At 40.5% G+C, this 17,851-nt stretch overlaps 1 long non-coding RNA gene and 1 other non-coding gene across 2 annotated transcripts in view; one reads left to right on the top strand and one right to left on the bottom strand.

The window, feature by feature from the left end:
• Positions 1 to 17,851, top strand: part of LOC103347670 (uncharacterized) — a 323,804-nt gene that overhangs the window by 114,733 nt on the left and 191,220 nt on the right. The gene's annotated exons all lie outside the window — the stretch shown is intronic.
• LOC127490406 (U6 spliceosomal RNA) lies at positions 11,303 to 11,408 on the bottom strand. Its single transcript, XR_007918368.1, has one exon. It is a non-coding gene; the product is annotated as a U6 spliceosomal RNA (small nuclear RNA).

The following is a 17,851-nucleotide window of genomic DNA, read 5'->3' as shown; positions in this document are numbered from 1 at the left end:
AGAGCCAGAGAGAGAAAGAGAGAGTCTTCCATCCACTGGTTCACTCCCCAATTGACCGCAACGGCCAAAGCTGAGCTGATCCAAAGCCAGGAACCGGGAGCTTTTTCCAGCTGTCCCACATGGGCACAGGGGCCCAAAGACTTGGCCATCTTTTACTGGTTTCACAGGCCACAGCAGAGAACTGGATTGGAAGAGGAGCAGCTGGGACTTGAACCAGTGCCCTGTCGCTCCCCCCTCTTCGTGGAGGAACGACACAGGACCCTGCACTGTTCTTTTGTCTGCTCGGCCCTCCCCGGCTTTGCTGCTGGTTCTTCCCGGGTTGGCTACCGTCCCTTCCACCTCCGTGGAAGGGCGGTTCCACCTGCCACTTTCCCCACTTCCGCGGGGGGAGCGGCACACCGCCGGCCGGCTCTCTTGGGGGCTGCTCAGGTGTTCCTTCAGATAGATGTTCCTGGTGCATGTTGTCTCTCTCCTTTATAGTCCTCTGCCACCAATCCCAACTCTGCTACCCACACGCCGAGTATGCTGCTCTCCTCCAATCAGGAGCAGGTCCTGCTGTTTATTGGTTGAACTGGAGGCAGCTGTGTAGAAGCTGTTTCCTCCTCTCCCAGCGCCATATTGTGGGAGAGCAGATGCATAGAATAAGTCTTAATTCCAGTAACAGTCTAGTCTGAGTTGCTTCCCACAAGCGCCCATATGGGATGCTGGTGCTTCAGGCCAGGGCATTCATCCACTGTGCTACAATGCTGGACCCTTTTGCATTTATTTTAAAATTAATGGGCCGGCGCCGCGGCTCACTAGGCTAATCCTCCGCCTTGCAGCGCCAGCACACCGGGTTCTAGTCCTGGTCGGGGTGCCGGATTCTGTCCCGGTTGCCCCTCTTCCAGGCCAGCTCTCTACTGTGGTCAGGGGTGTGCAGTGGAGGATGGCCCAAGTGCTTGGGCCCTGCACCCCATGGGAGACCAGGATAAGTACCTGGCTCCTGCCATCGGATCAGCGCGGTGTGCCGGCTGCAGCCCGCCAGCCATGGCAGCCATTGGAGGGTGAACCAACTGCAAAAGGAAGACCTTTCTCTCTGTCTCTCTCTCTCACTGTCCACTCTGCCTGTCAAAACAAAAAAAATTAACTATTGATGTTACTCCAAATGTCCTCAGGTTTTTGAACAACTATATTCACTAAATAGCCAGCAGTCTTAGACAAGTTTATTTTTGCTGGATACATTGCTGGATACATTTCTTCAATAATTTCAATAAAATGTAATGTAATTAATTCAAGTTTTGTTTAGAAATTCTGGTATGGACATTACATTTAAAATTTTCTTAGTTTTCTGCCCGTTGTGTGCCTGGATTGGGTATACAGATATTATGTTGAGTCCTTCTTCTGGTAATATTGATATATGTATGTTGGACTCTTTTGTCCATATCTATAGTGTCACTGCACAGTAAATACAGTGCTTTCTCATTAGATTCAGTAACAGTTCACTCCATTTTGTTTCTAAAGCTTAGCCTTTGAAAAGCAATTTTCTTTCCTTATTCTGATCTGATGAGCATTCACTGGTAACTAAACCAAAATAAAATGCCGTGATATGGCACTATGCATGGCATTTAAAATGCTTTGTATTTATCCCTAAAGTTTCCAGTATACCAAACAGCAGTGTGCAGCACTAATCAGTTCTTTCACTATTGCATGAAAACAGCCAAAAATGACATCTAAAAGAATGAGAATGGCTATGTGCCAATAAAACTTTATTTGTAGACATTGTAATTAAATTTCACATATTAATTTGTCACAAAGTGTTGTTCTTTTGATTCCCTCTCCCCAAAATTTAAAAATGCAGAAACTGTTCTAACTTGTGGGGTTTACATAGGCAGATTTTCTCTCTTTTGCATGTCATTTAAAAATTGACTTCTGGGGCTGATGTTGTAGTGTAATGGGCTAAGCCTCTGCCTATGGCCCTGGCATCCCATATGGGCACTGGTTTTGTATCTTGGCTGCTCCTCTTCTGTTCCAGCTCTCTGCTATTGCCTCAGAAAGCAGTAGACGATGGCCCAAGTGCTTGGGTCCCTGGACCCCTAGGTGGGAGACTAGGAAGAAGCTCCTGCCTCCTGGTTTCAGAGGGGCTCAGCTCTGGCTGTTGTAGCCATTTGGGAGGAAACGAACAGGTGGAAGACTTTTCTCTCAGTCTCTCCCTCTCTCTGGAACTCTACCTCTCAAACAGATAATCTTTAAAAAATTTAGTTCTATTTAAGTGAACAGAATAGTAGTTGTTTTGTAAATGGGAGTTAACTTTAGCCCAGTGTCTGAAGCACTTACCAGAGCGCCTGGCACATTGTAAATGCTCAATGCTTATTTGCTTTACTTTTGACATTATTGAGATGTGCCACTAACAGGAATAAAGGTATTAACAATTAAAACATTTTATAGATTATTTCAGAATATAATCCAGAGCCTGTTGAAACTGGGGGTACTATAGATTATATCCACAATTTATTATGTGGACTGTGATGGAAGTAAATCAAATTGATGGGATAAGACTTGCTTTCCAAAAAAGTCTGCTGGTTGTATCCTGGTCTCAGTAATTTTATAGTATATACTAAATCATTGGATAATCTTTTCATATCTGATCAAGTTATAAGTATTAAGTTGACCACTATGATGATTTTTTTTTTGACAGGCAGAGTTAGACAGACAGAGAAAGGTCTTCCTTTTCTGTTGGTTCACCCCCCAAATGGCTGCTACGGTCAGCGCACTACACTGATCCAAAGCCAGGAGCCAGGAGCTTCCTCCTGGTCTCCCATGCGGGTGCAGGGCCCAAGCACTTGGGCCATCCTCCACCACCTTCCCGGGCCACAGCAGAGAGCTGGACTAGAAGAGGAGCAATCAAGACAGAACTGGTACCCCAACCGGCACTAGAACCCAGAGTGCCGGCGCCACAGGTGGAGGATTAGCCTAGTGAGCCACGGCACTGGCCCACTATGATGATTTTTTTAAAAAGATTTATTTATTTGAAAGTCCGAATTACAAAGAGAGAGGAGAGGCAATGAGAGAGAGCAGAGACAGAGGTTTTCGATCCGATGGTTCACTCCCCAGTTGGCTGCCTAGGCCGCAGCTACACCAATCCAAAGCCAGGAGCCAGGAGCCAAGAGCTTCTTCCAGGTCTCCCATGCAGTTGCAGGGGCCCAAGGACTTGGGCCATCTTCTACTGCTTTCCCAGGCCATAGCAGAAAGCTGGATCAGAAGTGGAGCAGCCGGGTCTTGAACCAGCACCCATATGGGATGCTGGTGCTTTAGGCCAGGGCATTAACCCGCGGCACCACAGCACCAGCCCCAGCATTTCATTTCTTTTTATACCTGAATAGTACTCCATAGTGTATATATACTCCACTATTTCTTTATTTAGACAACAGTTGATAGACCTCTGGGTTGATTATATATCTTAGCTATAGTGAATTGTGCTACAGTGAACATGGAGGTGCAGAGAACTCTTTCATATGCTGATTTAATTTTTTGCTTAAATTCCCAGGAGAGGGAGGGCTGGATCATATGGTAGGTCTATATTCAGATTTCTAAGGTGTCTCTAGGTGTCTTCTACAGTGGCTTCACCAGTTTACATTCCTACCAACAGTGGACAAGGGTACCTTTTTCCTCACATCCTCGCCCGCATTTGTTTGTTGATTTATGTATTAGAGCTATTCTAACTGGAGTGAGTGAAACCTCATTATGGTTTTGATTTTCATTTCCCTGATGGCTGGTGATCCTGATCATTTTTTTCAAGTGTCTGTTGGCCATTTGAATTTCCTCTCTTGAAAAATGTTCATCCTTTGCCCGTTTCATTTTTCTTTCTAACTTTTATTTAATGAATATAAATTTCCAAAGTACAGCTTATGGATTACAATGACTTCCCCCACATAACGTCCCTCCCACCCGCAACCCTCCCCTTTCCCACTCCCTCTCCCCTTCCATTCACATCAAGATTCATTTTCAATTCTCTTTATATACAGAAGATCAGTTTAGCATACATTAAGTAAAGATTTCAACAGTTTGCTCCCACACAGAAACATAAAGTGAAAAATACTGTTTGAGTACTCGTTATAGCATTAAATCTCAATGTACAGCACACTAAGGACAGAGATCCTACATGAGGAGTAAGTGCACAGTGACTCCTGTTGTTGACTTAACAAATTGACACTCTTGTTTATGGCATCAGTAATCACCCTAGGCTCTTGTCATGAGCTGCCAAGGCTATGGAAGCCCCCTGAGTTCACCGACTCTGATCATATTTAGACAAGGCCATGGTCAAAGTGGAAGTTCTCTCCTCCCTTCAGAGAAAGGTACCTTCTTTGATGACCCATTATTTCCACTGGGATCTCATTCACAGAGATCTTTCATTTAGGTTTTTTTTTTTTTTTTCCCACAGTGTCTTGGCTTTCCATGCCTGAAATACTCTCATGGGCTTTTCAGCCGGATCCACATGCCTTAAGGGCTGATTCTGAGGCCAGAGTTCTGTTTAGGACATCTGCCATTCTATGGGTCTGCTGTGTATCTCACTTCCCATGTTGGATCGTTCTCTCCCTTTTTTATTCTATCAGCTAGTATTTGCAGGCACTATTCTTGTTTATGTGATCCCTTTGGTTCTTTGTCCTATTAGTATGATCAATTGTGAACAGAAATTGATCACTGGGACTGGTGAGATGGCATTGGTACATGCCACCTTGATGGGATTGAATTGGAATCCCCTGGTATGTTTCTAACTCTACCATTTGAGGTAAGTCAGCTTGAGCATGGCCCGAATTGCACATCTCTTCCCTCTCTTATTCCCACTCTTATATTTAACAGTGATCAGTTTTCAGTTAAGTTTCAGCACTTAAGAAGAATTGTGTATTGATTACAGTATTCAACCAAAAGTATTAAGTAGAACAAACAAAAAAAATACTAAGAGGGATAACATATTAAGTTGTTCATCAACAGTCAGGGCGAGGGCTGATCAAGTCATCGTTTCTCATAGTGTCCATTTCACTTTAACAGGTTTCCTTTTTGGTGCTCAGTTAGTTGTCACCTATCAAGGAGAACATGTGGTATTTGTCCCTTTGGGATTGGCTTATTTCACTCAGCATAATGTTTTCCAAATTCCTAACAGGGATCACTTTTCAGTTAAAATTTAAACACATAAGAGTAATTGTGTGTTAATTACAGAATTCAACCAATGGTACTAGAACAAAAAAATACTGAAATGGATAAAGTATTACATTGTACATCAACCCTCAGGACAAGAGCTGATCAAGTCACTGTTTCTCATAGTGTCCATTTCACTTCAACAAGTTTCCCCTTTGGTGCTCAGTCATATGTTCTCCCTGATTGGCGACAACTAACTGCCCGTTTCTTAACTGGATTGTTTGTTGTGTTGTTTGTTAAGTTTTTGAGCTCTTTATAGATTCTGGATATTAATCTTTTAACAGTTGCAGTTTGTGAACATTTTCTCCCATTCTGTCAGTTGCCTCTTAATTTTGCTGATAGTTTCTTTTGCAGTGAAGAAGCTTTTCAGCTTGATGTAATTCCAGTTTTTAAATTTTGGCTTTGATTGCCTGTGCCTCTGGGGTCTTTTCCAAGAAGTCTTTGCCTATGCCAATGTTTTGCAGAGTTTCCCCTATGTTTTCTAATGATTTGATGGTATTGGGTCATAGATTTAGGTCTTTGATTCATTTTGAGTGGATTTCTGTATAAGGTGTAAGATAGGAATCTAGTTTCATACTTCTGCATGTGGAGATCTCGTTTTCCCAGCACCACTTGTTGAAGAGACTGTTCTTATTCTAGGGATTGATTTTAACTCCTTTATCAAAGATAAGTTGGTTGTAGAAGCATAGATTGATTTCTGGCATTTCTATTCTGTTCCATTTGTCTATCCATTTGTTTTTGTGCAATGCCAGGCTGTTTTGATTATAACTGCCCTGTAATATGTCTTGAAATCAGGTACTGTGATGCTTTCAGCTTTGTTTTTGTTGTACAAGATAGCTATTTGGGATCTTTTCTATTTCCATATGAATTTTAGCATCATCTTTTCTAGATCTGCAAATAATGTCATTGGTATTTTGATTGGGATCACACTGAATCTGTAAATTGCTTTTGATAGTATGGACGTATGGACATTTTGATGATGTTGATTCTTCCAATCCGTGAATATGGAAGATTTTTCTGTTTGTTAATATCTTCTATTTCTTTCTTTAGTGTTTCATAATTTTAATTGTAGAGATCTTTGACATCCTTGGTGAAATTTATTCCAAGGTATTTGATTCTTTTTGGAGCTGTTGTGAATGGGACTGATGTTAAAAGTTCTTTCTCAGCCATGACATTGTGTGTGTATAAAAAGGCTATTGATTTTTCTGTGTTGATTTTATATCCTGCCACTTTATCAAACTCTTTCATGAGTTCCAATAGTTACTTAGTGGAGCGTTTGGGATCCCCTATATACAGGATTATGTCATCTGCAAATAGGAAGAATTTGATTTCCTCGTTTCCAATTTGTAATTTGTATCCCTTTGATTTCTTTTTTTTTTTTTGCATAATGGCTCTGGCTAAAACATCCAGGACTCTATTAAATAGCAATAATGAGAGTCAGTATCTTGTCTGGTTCTGGATATTAGGAGGAATGCTTCCAGCTTTCCCCCCATTCAATAGGATGCTGCCTGTAGGTTTGTCATGAGTTACCTTGATTGTGTTGTGTTGAAGAATGTTCCTTTTATGGAAAAATTTTCATTCATCTTATGTATGGTTTTCTTTCATTATGGATTTGTTTCTGATTATTGTTAGATAATCCTGAGATAATTTTCTGAATTATGTTTCTGGTATTTCCTCAGTCTTTTATCTTCACATGTTTTTTTATAACTTTTATTTAGTAGATATAAATTTCCAAAGTACAGCTTATGGATTGCAATGGCTTTTTCCTCCCCATAACTTTCCTCCCACCCGAACCCCTCCCATCTCCTGCTCCGTCTCCCATTCCATTCACATCAAGATTCATTTTCAATTATCTTTATAGACAGAAGATCAATTTAGTATATATTAAGTAAAGATTTCATCAGTTTGCCCCCACACAGACACAAAGTGCAAAATACTGTTTGAGCACTAGTCATAGCATTAATTCACATTGAACTACACATTAAGGACAGAGATCCTACATGAGGAGTAAGTGCACAGTGACTCCTGTTGTTGACTAAACAATTTGACACTCTTGTTTAAGGCGTCAGCAATCTCCCCAGGTTCTAGTCATGAGTTGCCAAAACCATAGAAGCTTCCTGAGCTCGCCAACTTTGATCTTATTCAGACAGGATCATAGTCAAAGTGGAAGTTCTCTCCTCCCTTCAGAGAAAGGTATCTCCTTCTTTGATGGCTTTTTTTTTTTTTTTTTTGCCAGAGTGTCTTGGCTTTCCGTGCCTAAAATACTCTCTCGGCTCTTCAGCCAGATCCGAATGCCTTAAGGACTGATTCTGTGGCCAGAGTGCTATTTAGGACATCTGCCATTCTATGAGTCTGCTATGTATCCCACTTCCCATGTTGGATTGTTCTCTCACTTTGTTATTCTATCAGTTAGTATTAGCAGACACTAGTCTTGTTTATGTGACCCCTTTGGTTCTTAGACCTATCATTATGATCTATTTTGACCTGAAATTGATCACTTGGACTAGTGAGATGGCATTGGTACATGCCACCTTGATGGGATTGTATTGGAACCCCCTGGCACATTTCTAACTCAACCACTTGGGTTAAGTCAGCTTGAGCATGTCCCAATTGTACATCTCCTCCCTCTCTTATTCCCACACTTATATTTAACAGGGATCACTTTTCAGTTAACTTTATTTTTTTAACTTTTATTTAATGAATATAAATTTCCAAAGTACTGCTTATGGATTACAATGGCTCCCCCCCCATAATGTCCCTCCCACACGCAACCCTTCCCTTTCCCTCTCCCTCTCCCTCTCCCCTTCCATTCACATCAAGATTCATTTTCAATTCTCTTTATATACAGAAGATCAGTTTAGCATATATTAACTAAAGATTTCAACAGTTTGCAGCCACATAGAAACATAAAGTGAAAAATACTGTTTGAGTACTCGTTATAGCATTAAATCTCAATGTACAGCACACTAAGGACAGAGATCCTACATGAGGAGTAAGTGCACAGACACTCCTGTTGTTGACTTAAACAAATTGACACTCTTGTTTATGGCATCAGTAATCACCCTAGGCTCTTGTCATGAGTTGCCAAGGCTATGGAAGCCCCCTGAGTTCACCGACTCTGATCATATTTAGACAAGGCCATGGTCAAAGTGGAAGTTCTCTCCTGCCTTCAGAGAAAGGTACCTCCTTCTTTGATGATCTGTTCTTTCCACTGGGATCTCACTCGCAGAGATCTTTCATTTAGGTTTTTTTTTTCCCACAGTGTCTTGGCTTTCCATGCCTGAAATACTCTCATGGGCTTTTCAGCCGGATCCACATGCCTTAAGGGCTGATTCTGAGGCCAGAGTGCTGTTTAGGACATCTGCCATTCTATGTGTCTGCTGTGTATCTCGCTTCCCATGTTGGATCATTCTCTCCCTTTTTTATTCTATCAGTATTTGATTTTTTTGTGGCTATTGTGAATGGGATTGATCTTAGCAGTTCTTTCTCTGCCGTGGAACTGCCTGTGTTTAGAAAGGCTGTTGATTTTTGTGCATTGATTTTATATCCTGCTACTTTTTCAAACTCTTCTATAAGTTCCAATAGTCTCTTAGTAGAGTTCTTTGGATCCCCTAAGTAAAGAATCATGTCATCTGCAAAGAGGGATAGTTTGAGTTCTTCCTTCCCAATTTGTATCCCTTTAATTTCTTTTTCTTGCCTAATAGCTCTGGCTAGAACCTCCAGAACTATATTGAATAGCAGTGGTGAGAGTGGGCATCCCTGTCTGGTACCAGATCTCAGTGGGAATGCTTCCAACTTTTCCCCATTCAATAGGATGCTGGCCATGGGTTTTTCATAGATTGCTTTGATTGTATTGAGGAATGTTCCTTCTGTACCCAGTTTGCTTAGGGTTTTCATCATAAAAGGATGTTGTATTTTATCAAATGCTTTCTCTGTGTCTATTGAGAGAATCATATGGTTTTTCTTCTGCAGTCTGTTAATGTGGTGTAACACAATGATTGTTTTGCGAACATTGAACCATCCCTGCATACCAGGGATAAATCCCACTTGGTCTGGCTGGGTGATTTTTCTGATGTGTTGTTGCATTCTATTGGCCAGAGTTTTATTGAGGATTTTTGCATCTATGTTCATCAGGGAATTTGGTCTGTAATTTACTTTCAATGCTGCATCCTTTTCCAGCTTAGGAATTAACATGATGCTGGATTCATAGAAAGAATTTGGAAGGATTCCCTCTCTTTCGATTGTTCTGAATAGTTTGAGAAGAATTGGAGTTAGTTCTCTTTAAATGTCTCATAGAATTCAGCAGTGAATCCATCTGGTCCTGGGCTTTTCTTTGTTGGGAGGGCCTTTATTACTGTTTCAATTTCTGTCTCAGTTATGGGTCTGTTTAGGTTTTCTATGTCTTCCTGGTTCAATTTAGGTAGGTTGTTTGTGTCCAGGAATCTATCCATTTCTGATAGATTTCCCTGTTTGCTGGCATATAAGTCCTTGTAGTAATTTCTGATGATTCTTTTTATTTCTGTGGTGTCTGTTGTTATGTTTCCTTTTTAATCTCTGATTTTACTGATCTGGGAGTTTTCTTTTTTTAGCTGTTGGGCCAATGGGTGTCAATTTTGTTTATTTTTTCAAAAAACCAGTTCATCGTTTGGGTGATTTTTTGTAATTTTTTTTGATTCAATGCTATTTATTTCATCTCTGATTTTAATTATTTCTCTTCTATTAGATTTGGGTCTGGTTTGCTGCAGTCTTTCTAGATCCTTGAGATGCATTGAAAGTCCATTTATTTGGTGCCCTTTCAACTTCTTGATTTAGGCACCTATTGATATAAACTTTCCTCTTAACACTGCCTTTGCTGTATCCCATAAGTTTTGATACGTTGTGCTGTTATTCTCATTTACTCCCAGAAAGTTTTTGATTTCTTCTATGACCCAATGTTCATTCAGGAGCATGTTGTTCAGTCTCCATGTGTTTGCATATGTTCTAGGGATTCCTGAGTTACTAATTTCCAACTTCATTCCCCTATGGTACAAGAAGCTGATGGTATGATTCTAATTCTTTTGAATTTGCTGAGACTTGCTTTATGGCCTAGTATGTGGTCAATCCTAGAGTAGGTTCCATGTACTGCTGAGAAGCATGTAAATTATTTAAGTGTAGGATGAAAGCTTCTGCAGATACCTGTTAGATCCATTTGGGCTATGGTGTTGATTAAATGTGCTGTTTCCTTGTTGATCTTCTGTCCGGTTGATCAGTCTATTTCTGAGAGTGGATTATTGAAGTCCCCCAGTACTATTGTATTGGAGTCTTAGTCTGCCTTTAAGTCCTTAACATATCTTTTAAATAAACCATTGTACTGTAATTAGGTGCATATACATTTATAATGGTTACATCTTCCTGTTGAATTGAACCCTTAATCATTATATAGTGCTCCTCTTTTCTCTCTTAACATTTTTTATGTTAAAGTGTATTTTGTCTGATATTAAGATGGCTATGCCCGCTCTTTCTTCATTTCTGTTGGCATGGTATATCTTTTTCCAGCCTTTCACTTTCAGTTTGCATGCATCTTTGTTGGAAAGATGTGTTTCTTGTAAGCAGCAAATAATGGGTTTTGTTCCTTAACCCGATCAGCCAGTCTGTGCCTTTTAACTGGAGAGTTGAGGCCATTAACGTTCAATGTGACTATTGATAAGTAGTAACTTTGCCCTGCCATTTTCCCAAAGATATTTTCTAGTATATGCTTTGAACTTCCTGTGATCTTTTGCTGTGAGGTTTCCTTCCTTTACCTTCTTTCATATTGATGGCTGTGTTTCTGTGTGTAGCACATCTTTAAGCATATTTTGCAGGGCTGGATGAGTGGTGACAAATTCTTTGAATTTCTGTTTGCTGTGAAAGGTCTTTATTTCACCTTCATTCACAAATGAGAGCTTTGCAGGATATAATATTCTGGGCTGGCAGTTTTTCTCTCTTAGTACCTGGGCTATGTCTCGCCATTCCCTCCTAGCCTGTAGTGTTTGATGAGAAGTCTGCTGTGTGTCTAATTGGAGATCCTCTGAGAGTAATCTGACGTTTCTCTCTTGCACATTTTAGAATCTTTTCTTTATGTTTCACTGTGGTGAGTTTGATTACAATGTGTAAAAATATCGAACGCTTCACAAATTTGAGTGTCATCCTTGTGCAGGGACCATGCTAATCTTCTTTGATCGTTCCAATTTTAGTATATTTGCTGCCGAAGCGAGCATTCATCTTCACATTCTAATATTGCAATGTTGTTGTGTTCCTTTGAGGGGAGTCATGGTGTCTTACTTGTTTAAAGGCATTTGTGGAGTTGATTTTTGTTTCCTTTCATAGCTTTCATCTTTAAACTATGCCTCTATGGCCTAATGGAATGTCTGCACATTTGGTGACTACCAAGAGATTATGGTTGGTGTGGCCTTGGACATCTGATCAGTTCTTGCGGGTGATGTTGATTATGCAGGGTATCATTCAAGTTGGGTGTGATAGATCCTAATACCTTGCTACATCCTGCACCTTCTTATGTAACCACCGAGTCCCCATGATCTCAGCACACAAGCTCCCACAGTTGCTGTGTCTGGGGATTTTTCTGCCCTGCCAGCCTGTCCAGTCAACAGAGAAGCAGATGTTCCCTGAGACAGCTCTGCCTATGCGTCTTGATCCTAGGAGGCTGCTGGCTCCTCACTGTCTATGTGGTTGCCGAGCCACCTCTTAGCCATGCTTAGAATCAGTGGGGAATGCAGATTGTTCCCTCTGCTAGAATTTCTGGATCACGCGTGTACACTGGCTGAATGCTGCTCCCTGCTACTGTCATCAGTATTGCCAAGAGGGTGTCCTGTCTCAGCCAGTTGCTGTGTGTTCACACTGAGGCTTCCATAGCTGCCGCCCAAACTGAAAATGGCTCCTGCCCTTTCTCAGCCAGGCAGCAAGTGCTGTTGTGAGAAAGTTGAGGCAAGATAAATTTGCCCCCTCTACTTCCTCTGGGTCCACAGGCAACTGCTAGCAACTACTAGCCCCCAGGGCTTCAGTCCAGACTCATTCTACCCAGTCCCTCCAGCTGTGTCACCACCGGTTGCTGTAGTCCAGTCTCACCTCCATTGCAACTACTGCCTCCTCTGACTCTTGGCTGCTGCAATCATTTGTGTTCATGTTGCACATCTGCACCCTCTGCACATGTCCATGGTATTCCTCTTCCTCTTGTACAATTTCCAGTTCAGTTTTCTCTCCAATTCTCCCCTGAGAATATATTTACTACACATTTATTTATTTATCTATCTATCTATTTATTTTTACTGTTTATTCTTAGCCTAGCACAGTGTGTTTTTCCCTAATCTGTCATCTTGGAATCCTGCCTCCACTACTTCTTGATGCTTTAGTATCACTGACTTCAGGAAACATATAAAGCTGTAATTTCCTAGTTCAGAACAATGGTTATCACTGACAAAATGACAAAATCCAGCAAAGAAAAATTTTACTGGATTAATTAACTGGATTAGTTATTACAAGAGTAGGTTGTTATTAAGGGGGGCTGCCCTGTGTTCTGTCTCTTCCATGTGTGCCTACTTGCCACTCTTCTTTTGTGCAATACTATGATGCAGCAGGAGGTCCTCACCAGATGCAGTTGCCTAATCTTGGACCTTGAGCTTTGTGAACTGTAAATCAAACTTCTTTTCTTAATAAATCATGCAGTCTTAGATATTTTGAGACAACTGTTGAGCAGTGTTAGCCCATTCCTAGAAGGAAAGCTAAAAGAATGAGTGAGCCAAGCTAGATTCAGCTGTAGAGGACAGTGAAAAGGGTATATAAAACATTCAAGGGTTAATTACTTTTGTCCCTTCATGGCCAGTAATCTGCATGAATATTGACAAGGGTTCATAGAAAATGTGTATCATGAAAAAACTATGCATGAATTTCAGTTTTTCTTTTTGTACCAAAATAAACTTACTTAATTTTTTAAAGTACTTTCATATATTATTTGTGCTTGCTTTCTCCACAGTTGCTTAAACAATTTTTTTAAAGATTTATTTATTTGAAAGTCAGAGTTACACAAAGAGAGGAGAGGCAGAGAGAGAAAGGTCTTCCATTTGCTGGTTCACTCCCCAAATGGCCAGAGCTGAGCCAATCAGAAGCCAGGAGCCAGGATCTTCTGGGTCTCCCACGTGGCTGCAGGGGCCCAAGGACTTGGGCCATCCTCTGCTGCTTTCCCAGCACATTACCAGGGAGCTGGATTGGAAGTAGAGCAGCTGGGACTCGAACTGGTGCCCATATAGGATGCCAGTGCTGCAGGCCAGGATTTAACCTGCTGTGCCACAGCACTGGCCCTGCTTATACAAATTTTAAACAATTATTTTATTCATTTGAAAGGCAGAGTAAGAGAGAGGAGGGAGAGGCGAGAATAAAGGGATCTTCTATCATCTGGTTCACTCCCCAAATAGCCGCAATGTTCAGGGCTGGGCCAGCCTAAAGCCAGGAGTTTGGAACCCTATCCAGATCTCCATGTGGGTGGCAGAGGCCCACTTACTTTTTCCATCCTCCACTGTTTTTCCAGGTGCATTAGCAGGGAGCTGAATGGAAAGCAGAGCAGCTGGGACTTCAACTGGTATTCCAATATGGGATGCTGGTGTCACAAGTAGCAGCTTAACCCACTGTGCCACAATGTTAGCCCCTGAAATTTCTTCTGAATGTTGAATTCTTTATCTTTGAAGGCCAGCTGCTTATTAAGTTGGACATCTTGGCTGGCAGTGACTCCACTGTTATGCTATAGCTTTTTTTGGTACCACTGCAAGGGAGTATATATATGCCTGTCTTATGTTACAGTATTCACTATTTGTATTTTTTTCTTTCCTAGTAAACTGAGCAAGAATCATATCATTTTTTCTCAGTGGCCCTCAGAGTTGTATTCTCAAAATGTAGACTCCAAGCAAGCAGCATACATATCATCTGTAAGCTTGTTAGGCAGCAGAATCATGGGTCCCACCCCAGAACTACTGAATCAGAATCAATATTTTAACAGTATCACCGCACTTTATTGTATTTAGTTATATGCTTATTAAATTTTAGCCTTCATTAGAATCAAGTGCATTGGTAATTTTATATTACATCAACCAACAGTAGTCTTACTGTACATCAACTAGAAATTCTTAAGGTTTTATTATTTTTATTTATTGAAAGCTCTTACAAACAATAGCTTTGATTTTTTGGTTAAATTTGAATGCTTTTGATAACGTGACTACCATTACCTTCTGCATTATAAGTATTAGTCATCAAAGAGCCAGCAACGTTGTCTTTTTCAAATTCATTCCATCTGTCAATTACTTGTCTGGAGTGAATAGATATTTTAATTGGAAAAAAGATTTAAAAAGAAAAATTTCGTGTTAGATATAAGTTATGGATTTAAAAATATTAATTTTTTCACATATCTGAGTTTTAAAAACATAATTACAATAAAGCTTTCCTGGACTCTATCAACTGTATAATCATTGAAATACCATTATGTTAAATGCATGAAAGCCACTTTTGATTTTTCCACCAGAAAATATTTTATAGAACATTTCTGAAGAGCTATTAAATTGAAGTGTAATGTACAAATATTGTATTTTACATATATATTTTTAGGAGATATAATCATGGAAACAAAATGTGATGTTGAGAAATCCTGAGTTTACAAAATAAAAATGAATGGTAGAAGTTTTAGATTAGCCCATGAGAGTATTTCAGGCATGGAAAGCCAAGACACTCTGGCAAAAAAAAAATGACCTAAATGAAAGATCTCTGCGAGTGAGATCCCAGTGGAAAGAACAGGTCATCAAAGAAGGAGGTACCTTTCTCTGAAGGGAGGAGAGAACTTCCACTTTGACCATGGCCTTGTCTAAATATGATCAGAGTCGGTGAACTCAGGGGGCTTCCATAGCCTTGGCAGCTCATGACAAGAGCCTAGGGTGATTACTGATGCCATAAACAAGAGTGCCAATTTGTTAAGTCAACAACAGGAGTCACTGTGCACTTACTCCTCATGTAGGATCTCTGTCCTTAGTGTGCTGTACATTGTGATTTAATGCTATAACGAGTACTCAAGCAGTATTTTTCACTTTGTGTTTCTATGTGGGTGCAAACTGTTGAAATCTTTACTTAATATATACTAAACTGATCTTCTGTATATAAAGAGAATTGAAAATGAATCTTGATGTGAATGGATGGGGAGAGGGAAAGGGGAGGGTTGCGGGTGGGAGGGAAGTTATGGGGGGGGGAAGCCATTGTAATCCATAAGCTGTACTTTGGAAATTTATATTCATTAAATAAAAGTTAAAAAAAAGATTAGTTTTAAAAGTGATCCACTATACTCTTCTCTGAAGGAAGGAGGGAACATCCACTTTGCTTATGGCCATCTCCAAATACTGATGGAGTCTGTGGTCCCAAAAGGCCTCTATAGCCTTGGCAGCCCATGGAAAGAGCCACAGGTGATCACTGATATCATAAATAAGAGTGTTAATTGTTAAAGGAACAACAGAAGACACTGGGCACCTACTGCCCATGTAGGACCTCTGTCCCTAATGAGTTGTACTATGAGAATTGACTGCAAATTTTGCTCCCAAACTGGACTCTATATGTTGTGTGTGTACATGGGTACTAACTGTTTAAATCTATGCATAACATGGAGTTGGTCCTCTGTATATAAAATGAAACTAAAAATGAACAATAATGAAGAAGGAGATGGGAGAGGTCAAAGGAGGTGAAATGTAAGTTGGGTGGTGGGGGGAGGTCAGTATGGGGGAAAAACTGCCATATTCTTAAACTTGTATCTATGAAAAAATGCATTCATTAAATACTTAAAAAAGTGATCCACTATTACTGTAGGAAAACCCAAAATGTATAGAAAAAGAATATTAACATAATCTCAATATACAGAGTTGTCTGGTTAGTTCATCTGCTTATTACTATGAATCATTTATATAAATCTGAAATTATTAAATTTTTTTCATCTTTCACTTACATATTTTAAAAATGTTATTGTTTAAGTTACGTGTTGAGTTGATTTTTTTTAAGGTTTAGAGTTCTGAAGTTTTAATATATGTTTAGACTCAAGTTACTACTACCACAATCAACATCCAGGAGTTCCATCATGCCAAAAAGTACCTCCCTCTTTGTCTCACCCTTCCCTACTCATAACCCCCGACAGCCACTGATCTCTTCTCCATAATCCTAGATCACAGTCACTAATCTCTTTTTTTTTTGACAGGCAGAGTTAGAGAGAGAGAGAGAGACAGAAAGAAAGGTCTTCATTTTCCCTTGGTTCACCCTCCAAATGGCTGCCACGGCCAGTGCTGCGGCTGCCGCACTGCGCCAATCCAAAGCCAGGAACCAGGTACTTCCTCCTGGTCTCCCATGTGGGTGCAGGGCCCAAGCACTTGGGCCATCCTCCACTGCCTTCCCAGGCCACAGCAGAGAGCTGGACTGGAAGAGGAGCAACTGGGACAGAATCCGGTGCCCCAACTGGGACTAGAACCCCAGGGTGCTGGCACCACAGGTGGAGGATTAGTCAAGTGAGCCATGGCGCCAGTCAAATGTGTGGGTTTTTTTTTTTTTTTGACAGGCAGAGTTAGACAGTGATAGAGAGAGGGACAGAGAGAAAGGTCTTCCTTTGCCGTTGATTCACCCTCCAATGGCCGCTGCGGCCGCCGTGCTGCGCCGATCCGAAGCCAGGAGCCAGGTGCTTCCTCCTGGTCTCCCATGTGGGTGCAGGGCCCAAGGACTTGGGCCACCCTCCACTGCCTTCCCAGGCCACAGCAGAGAGCTGTACTGGAAGAGGAGCAACTGGGACAGAACCCGGGGTACCGGTGCTGCAGGCGGAGGATTACCAGGTGAGCTGTGATGACAGCCCACTGATCTCTATATACTTTTGACTTCATGAATCTCATATAATTACAATTATATGATATAAACTTTTGTGGTGGGTTTCTGTCACTCAGTATAATTCTTTTGTTATTATCCAAGTTGTTACATCAATAATTGTTAATTTTTCATTGCTCAGCAGTATTCCATTGAGTATATGTACTAGTTTATTCACCTGTTGACAGATTTTTTTTCCCTCAGGTTTTGAAAATTACAAATGAAAATTCTATAATATTCATGTTCAAGTTCTTGAGTGAGTATAAGTTTTCATTTGCCTAGGGTAAAAATTGAAGAATGGGATTGCTGGATCATATATTAAATACATGTTTAAATTTATAAGAAACTGCTAATCTGTTTCCTAGAATGGCGATACCATTTTGTATTCTCATTACAATGCATGATAGTTCGAGTTATTTTGTATCCTTACCATGCCTTGAGATTATCATAACAGGCCGAATATCCCCTATCCAAATGCTTGGGGCCAGAAGTATTTCAAACTTTGGAATATTTGTGTGGATTTTACCAGTCGAGGATCTCTAATCTGAAAATCCAAACTTGCAAAACATTTTTTTTAAGTTTCATATTTTGGACCATTTCATATTTTGTAGTTTCAGATTAGGGATGCTCAACATGTATTATTGTAGACTTTCTAATAGGTGTGTAGGGGTATATCATTTACTGGAATTATTTATTGATTTGAGAGGAAGAGAGCACAAGCTTGCATTTGTTGGTTCATTCTTCAAATGCCTGCACTAGACAGGACTGAGCAAGAACAAACCCA

Source organism: Oryctolagus cuniculus, chromosome 2 (assembly GCF_964237555.1).
Source record: "Oryctolagus cuniculus chromosome 2, mOryCun1.1, whole genome shotgun sequence".
In the NCBI taxonomy this organism is placed as follows: Eukaryota; Metazoa; Chordata; class Mammalia; order Lagomorpha; family Leporidae; genus Oryctolagus; species Oryctolagus cuniculus.
The sequence above is the reverse complement of the archived record's forward strand: the minus strand, read 5'-3'. Positions and strand labels throughout refer to the sequence as shown.